General features: G+C 38.0%; 1 non-coding gene across 1 annotated transcript; it reads right to left on the bottom strand.

The window, feature by feature from the left end:
* Positions 1 to 1,896: 1,896 nt before the first annotated feature.
* Positions 1,897 to 2,003, bottom strand: LOC127746818 (small nucleolar RNA R71). Its single transcript, XR_008008630.1, has one exon. It is a non-coding gene; the product is annotated as a small nucleolar RNA R71 (small nucleolar RNA).
* Between the last annotated feature and the right edge of the window lie 6,062 nt (positions 2,004 to 8,065).

Here is an 8,065-nt window from a genome sequence, read left to right as displayed (position 1 = left end):
AATTTAGTGATACTTGGAGTGGTTGTTTTGGTTTATTGTAGGTGAAGAAAAGAAAAGAAAAGGAAAAGCGTGGCCTAAGAAGCGTAGCCCAAGGAAAGAAAAGTGTAGCCAAGGAGAGAAGAAGCGTGCCGCAGGCAAAGGGGGAGGCAACGTTGCCCTCCACAAGGGCAGACTGCCCTCTAGGAGGGAAAAATAAGAGAACCAAACAAGGAAGGCAAATCTGCCCTGCCCACTACAAGGGCAGAGCACAAAATGTGCCTTGGGACCAAGAGAAAGAGAACCTTGCCCTGCCCTTGTGGAGGGCAGAATCGGGTTCTCTAAGGAAGAAATTCAAGGGAAAAATGTCACCCATGCATGCTACAAGGTTCGAACAAGGAACCATGAGGAAGCTAGGACTTAAGGATGAGTGCCGTGCCAAGAAACCAAGGAAATTAATGGAAGATGTGTCCCAGCCGTGTTTCGAACACAGGACAAGCAAGGAGAGAATTCTGCCCTGCCCTTGGCGCGGGCAGGGCAGCATTTTGTGTGTGGCGCACCAAAAAGCAAATCTGGCGCACCAAGCTCGTCCCTGGCAGCACCAGCGCGCACCACGATCCTCTCCTGGCAGCACCACAATTTTCTGCCCTGCCCTTGGCGCGGGCAGGGCAGCGTTTTTCGTTCCTGGAACACCACGCACGAATCTGGCGTACCAATCTTCGACCCTGGCAGCACCTGGCGCACCAACTCTTCGATCTGGCCGTACCACAATTTTCTGCCCTGCCCTTGGCGCGGGCAGGGCAGCGTTTTGCGTTCCTGGCAGCACCAAGGCCGCACCAATCTCATGCACCAAGCACCAATTTTCTGCCCTGCCCTCCACAAGGGCAGGGCAACCTCCTGGGAGTGAATTTTCATGGGCCGAAAATTCAAATTAAAACCCCATTTTAATTCATTTCTTCACCAAATCAAAAGCCTATCCAAATCCCAAAATCCAAGAATAGAAAGTGTATAAATAGAAGCTAGTTTGATGTAATTAAAAACCTTTTGACCTTCTTTTGAATTTTTACCTTTTGACTTACTTTTGGCTTAGTCTTTGAATTTGCACTTTCTTTGAGCTTTCTTGAGAGACTTGTCCGAGCACCAAGAGGATCAAGGGAGAATTGATTGATCTCCTTCCTCATTCTTACTTGGGCAATTCTACTCTTCTGTTTTTGAGTTTTGGGTGTGTGAAATTGAGGAAATTCTGTCTCAATTCCCATCCAAACTCTTAAATTGAAGGAATTCTGTTTCACTTGATCTGAAATCTCTTTGTTCTTCTTCTGCATTGAATCTGAGTTTTCTTTACTGCTTCCATCTCATTTTCTTTTTCAAATTGCTTCTCTGTTGGATCAAGGAAGGAATCGAGATCTAGACTTGTTTTCTAGTCTCATTAATTCCCTGAGATCCTCACTTGTCTCTTTAAATTTCACAATTGAGCTTAATTACATTCTGTGCTGCTTCTTCAAGCAATTTTCCATTTCTGTTTAAATCTGCTACACTTATTTCATCTTTTACTCCTCTGTTTGATTGCTCTTTACATTTTCTTGTTGAATTTTAAATTCCCTGAACCCAATTCCCTTTACATTTGATGCAATTTACATTTCTTGTCATTTAAGATTTTGCCAATTTACTTTTCTTGCTCTTTAAGTTTCCTGCCACTTTACTTTCTGCAATTTAAGTTCACTGCTATTTACATTCTGCTGCAACAAATCTCACTCACCAATATTAGCTGCTGAAGCATATCACCTGATGTTGTTTCCATTCTCTATGAGAGACTGAGCCAAGCAGTGGCTTGAAACTCAACCGAAGGAGTTCATTGCAACATAGGATGATTTAGTCAATAAATTCTTAACCAAAATTTTCCCACCATAGAGGTTGACAAAGATAAGACATGATTTCCAAACTTTCACTTAGAAAGATGGAGAATTCTTCAATGAAGCTTGGAAAAGGTACAAAGAAATGGTGAGAAAGTGCCCCCAATATATGTTTACTGATTGGGTGCAACTCCAAATCTTCTATGATGGACTCACCCCCACTTCTATGAATTTATTGGATTCCTCAGCTGGAGAATCCATGCATATGAAGACCACTGAAGAAGCCTTAGATTTGATTAAGATTGTGGCCAATAATCAGTATTTATACTCCTTTGAAAGAAAAATGAAGAGAGGTGTGATGGAGTTGGATACTTAGGACACTCTTTTGGCACAAAATAGAGCTATGTCTCAACAAATCAGTACAATCAACAAGCAAATAGGACATTTACAAGTTTCTGCCATAGCAACACAAGGCCTCACCTATGAGGACCATCAAAGTGAAACTTCTGAGCTTTTCAATCGAGATCACCCCCCTATTAAGCAAGTTAACTATATGGAAAATTTCTTTAGACCACACAATGACCCTTATTCTAACACCTACAACCTAGATGGAGGAACTACCTTAACCTTGGCTGGGAGAATCAAAACCACAATCAAAGAACCAACAACTTCAATACCCTCCACAATCCTCACCCATCCCAGAAACCTCATACACTACCACCACAAAACCCACAAAGACCAAAGAAGTACCACTTTCATGGAAGAAACCTCTAATTTTTTGCAAGAAATCGGAGCCACTTTTGAGAACCAAGAGGCCTCCATCAAGAACCTAGAAGTGTAAGTGGATCAACATGCAATACAATTTGTTGAAAAACCCACAAATGGTTTTTCGAGTGACACAATTCCAAATTCCAGGGAAGAGTCAAATGCTATTAATTTGAGAAGCGGAACGATAGTGGAAAAATAAGCCTTGGAGGATACCAACAACAAGCAATCTCAGAAAGAAAATAAGGACTCCACTCGAGAGGATGCACAAGCCTCTGATTCTCCAATTCCATCTCAAAAATGTAAAGCCTCGGTCTTATGGTCTTATAAGACAACGCCGCAATCTTCTACCAAGGAGACACCTTTCTGGCTCACTTACATCTTGGATGCCATCATTCCAGTATAGATAGGACAACCCAGTCCAAGGTTGCTATTGGGAGGAAGTGATGAGGCAATTGAAAAAAAACCTGTTAGATAAAACCAGGACAATGGCCCATTTATCGGAAGCAGTGCTAAAGTAGAGATTGGCACTACGCTACAACTGCAAGGTTCATAACAGAAGATTTGAAGAGGGAGACCTGGTATTGTGATGTAACGACATCAGTCTACCAACCCCAGGGGAATGGAAGTGCTCCCCCAATTGGGAAGGACCTTACAGGGTAAAGAACGTGTAAGCAAAGGTACATACAAGCTCAAACGACTACACGAGAAGGAGATACCAAAGACTTGGAATGCGGCGAACCTCAGAAGATTCAACTCCTTAGTTGTAGACAGTCTCCCGATTACTCGCCGACTACCGGTCACAATTTGGTTACCTTTCTTTCTCGAGTTCATTTCATACCTTGTGTTCATTTTTATTTACTTTGTTTTAATCTTGCAACCTACTTGTACTATCACGACATATGAAAGAAGGGGTACTCTCTCCTCTTCTCATTAGCTCGAAACGGCAGCAATGGATTTTGATGAGACTCGTTTTTTGCAATTGTGTTAGAATTTTTTGTTTGAAAATTATTAACAAGTTATGAGTACGACATCTTGGGACTGAACACCCTAGGAGTCCCTGCACAAAGGCACAGGGATATCCATCGAGATACATCTAAACAGCCAAGTAAACAAATGATATGCGAGTAAATGAGCAAAATCATACATAAAAATAACCAAAGTCTTAAACCTAAAGATCTCACAAATCAACAGTTCAGAAGGGCAACACACTGGCCCAACAACAAAATAGTTAAAAATTATGAGTCCAAAAGGGCATAACATTGGCCCAACAACAAAGAAAGTTCAACATTACAAATTTTATTACAAATTTTTTACTTCCTCGGTAGTCAAAAATCTTGCTGTCTTAGATCATTTTGAAAGCACCAATAGCTGAGAGTCAAAGTCAGGGGCAAGCAATGAGACTTCGGCTTTGATCGCCTCCTCGGTAACAGCTACCGCGTCTTGGGCATCTTTAATAATCTCTTTGTTCATTTTCTTCATGTTTGTGACCTTAAGGCAAGCTGCGTTCCCTAATCCCATGGCCTCCACCAGCTCCTTTTCCAGTTCTTTGACCTTACCCTCGGTCGCTTTGGCCTGACCTTGAGTAGTGTTGAGCTTCTTCGAAAGAGAAAAGTCCCAATATATAAGACGCTGGATCTCATCGATTACCTCCTTCATCTTTTTCTCAACTTCGCTCAGTTTGGCCTCTGAGATCTCTCCTTTAGCCTTTAACTTGGTAATTTCACACTGGCCAATTGATGAGCGGATATTTTATATACTTTTTGGGGGTGTTTTTCACATAGTTTTTAGTAGGATCTAGCTACTTTTTAGTACATTTTTTATTAGTTTTCATGCAAAAATCACATTTCTGGACTTTACTACGAGTTTGTGTGCTTTTCTATGATTTTAGGTATTTTCTGACTGAAATTGAGGGACCTGAGCAAAAATCTGATTTAGAGACTGAGAAAGAACTGCAGATGCTGTTGGATTCTGACCTCCCTGCACTCAAAATAGACTTTTTAGAGCAACATAATTCCAAATGGCACGCTCTCAATTGCGTTGGAAATTAGACATCTAGGGTTTTCAGAAATATATAATAGTTCATACTTTGACCAAGTTTAGACAACGAAAACTGGCATTCAACGCCAGCTTTCTGCCCTATTCTGGCATTAAACGCCAGAAACAAGTTACAATCCAGAGTTAAACACCAAAAACAGGTTACAAACTGGCGTTTACCTCCAAGAATATCCTATGCACGTGAAAGCTTCAATTCTCAGCCCCAGCACACACCAAGAGGGCCCCAGAAGTGGATTTCTGTACTATCTATCTTAGTTTACTCATTTTCTATAAACCTCGGTTACTAGTTTTGTATAAAAACTACTTTTAGAGATTTATTTTGTACCTCATGACATTTTACATCTAAATTTGTATCTTCTACGGCATGAGTCCCTAAACCCCATGGTTGGGGTGAGGAGCTCTGCTGTGTCTCGATGAATTAATGCAATTATTTCTATTTTCTATTCAATCACGCTTGTTTCTATTCTAAGATATTCATTTGCACTTCAACATGATGAATGTGATGATCCATGACACTCATCACCATTCTCAACCTATGAACGCATGCCTGACAACCACTTCCATTCTACCTTAGATTGAACAGGTTTCTCTTGGGTTCCTAGCTCACGAGTTTGACTGCCTCTTGATGAGCGGATAATTTATACGCTTTTTGGCATTATTTTTAGGTAATTTTCAATAGGATCTAGCTACTTTTAGGGATGTTTTCATTAGTTTTTATGCTAAATTCACATTTCTGGACTTTACTATCAGTTTGTGTGTTTTTCTGGAATTTCAGGTATTTTTTTGCTGAAATTGAGGGACCTGAGCAAAACTCTGATAAAAGGCTGACAAAGGACTACTGATGCTATTGGATTCTGACCTCCCTGCACTCGAAATAAATTTTCTGGAGCTACAGAACTCCAAATGACGCATTCTCAACGGCGTTGGAAAGTAGACATCCAGAGCTTTCCAGCAATATATAATTTTTAACGCCAGTTCCATGCTACATTCTGGAGTCAAACGCCAGAAACACATCACAAACCAAAGTTATAACTCCAAGAGAAGCCTATGCACGTGTAAAGCTCAAGCTCAACCCAAGCACACACCAAATGGGCCCCGGAAGTGGATTTCTGCACTAATTACTTACTTATGTAAACCCTAGTAGCTAGTCTAGTAAAAATAGAACATTTTATTATTGTATTAGACATCTTTGGATTATTTTTGGATTACATTATGATCCTTTGATCACGTTCATTGGGGCTGGCCTCTCAGCCATGCCTGAACCTTGATTACTTACGTATTTTCAACGGTGGAGTTTCTACACACCATAGATTAAGGGTGTGGAGCTCTGCTGTACCTCGAGTTTTAATGCAAAGTACTACTATTTTCTATTCAATTCATGCTTATTATTATTCTAAGATATTCGTTGCACTTCAATATGATGGATATGATGATCCATGACACTCATCATCATTCGTCCATATGAATGCGTGCTTGACAACCACTTCCATTCTACCTTAGACCGGGTGCATATCTCTTGGATTCCTTGATCAGAATCTTCGTGGTATAAGCTAGAATTGATGGCAGCATTCATGAGAATCTGGAAAGTCTAAACTTTGTCTATGGTATTCCGAGTAGGATTCAGGGATTGAATGACTGTGACGAGCTTCAAACTCGTGATTGTTGGGTGTGATGACAAACGCAAAAGAATCAATGGATTCTATTCCGACATGATTGAGAACCGACAGATGATTAGCCGTGCCATGACAGAGCATTTGGACCATTTTCACTGAGAGGATGGGATGTAGCCATTGACAACATTGATGCCCTACATACAGCTTGCCATGAAAAGGAGTATGAAGGATTGAAAGTAAGAAAGCAGTATGTTGTAGAGATTCAACAAGGACAAAGCATCTCCATATACTTATCTGAAATTCCCGCCAATGATTTACATAAGTATTTCTATCTTTATTTTATGTTTTATTTATTAAAATTTCGAAAACTCCATAACCATTTGAATCCGCCTAATTGAGATTTACAAGATGACCATAGCTTGCTTCATACCAACAATCTCCGTGAGATCGACCCTTACTCACGTAAGGTTTATTACTTGGACGACCCAGTGCACTTGCTGGTTAGTTGTACGGAGTTGTGACAAAGTGTGATTCATGTTTGAGAGCGCCAAGTCATTGGAGCCATTGTTGATGATCACAATTTCGTGCACCAAGTTTTTGGCGCCGTTGCCGGGGATTGTTCGAGTATGGACAACTGACGGTTCATCTTGTTGCTCAGATTAGGTAATTTTCTTTTCAAAAAAAAAGTTTTCAAAAATCTTTCAAAAAATTTTTCTTTGTTTTCATTTTTCAAAAAAATAAATTTTTGAAAAAAAATCCAAAAAAATTAATAAAATCATAAAATTAAAAATATTTTTGTGTTTCTTATTTGAGTCTTGAGTCAATTTTTAAGTTTGGTGTCAATTGCATGTTTTAAAAACTTTTGCATTTTTCCAAAATTCATGCATGTGTTCTTCATTATCTTCAAGTTGTTCTTGATAACTCTTCTTGTTTGATCTTTAAATTTTCTTGTTTTGTGTCTTTAGTTGTTTTTCATATGCACTTTTGCATTCATAGTGTCCAAGCATTAAAAAATTTTTAAGTTTGGTGTCTTGCATGTTTTTCTTTTCTTGAAAATTTTTCAAAAATAAGTCTTGATGTTCACCTTGATCTTCAAGGTGTTCTTGGTGTTCATCTTGACATTCATAGTGTTCTTGCATGCATCATGTGTTTTGATTCATAATTTTCATATTGTGAGTCATTTTTGTTGTTTTTCTCTCTCATCATTAAAAATTCAAAATTCAAAAAATATCTTTTCCTTATTTTGCTCATAAATTTCGAAAATTTGGGTTGACTTAGTCAAAAAATTTTAAAACTTAGCTATTTCTTATAAGTCAAGTCAAATTTTCAAATTTAAAAATTTTATCTTTCCAAAATCTCTTTTAAAAATCAAATCTTTTTCATTTTTCTTATTAATTTTCGAAAATATTTAAAAATATTTTTTCAAAATTTTTTTCTTAATTTTATTTCAAATTTTCGAAACTTTACTAACAATTAATGTGATTGATTCAAAAATTTGAAGTTTGTTACTTTCTTGTTAAGAAAGGTTCAATCTTTAAATTCTAGAATCATATCTTTTAGTTTCTTGTTAGTCAAGTAATCAATTTTGATTTTAAAAATCAAATCTTTTTCAAAATATCTTTTTCATCGTATCTTTTTAATTAAATATTTTTCAATCATATCTTTTTATCTTTTTCAAAAAAAAATTGATTTCAAAATATCTTTTCTAACTTCTTATCTTCTCAAAATTGATTTTCAAATCTTTTTCAACTAACTAATTGACTTTTTGTTTGTTTCTTATCTTTTTCAAAACCACCTAAC

The sequence above is a fragment of the Arachis duranensis genome, chromosome 4 (assembly GCF_000817695.3).
Source record: "Arachis duranensis cultivar V14167 chromosome 4, aradu.V14167.gnm2.J7QH, whole genome shotgun sequence".
Taxonomy (NCBI): Eukaryota; Viridiplantae; Streptophyta; class Magnoliopsida; order Fabales; family Fabaceae; genus Arachis; species Arachis duranensis.
This window is presented reverse-complemented; position numbering and strand designations above follow the sequence as displayed.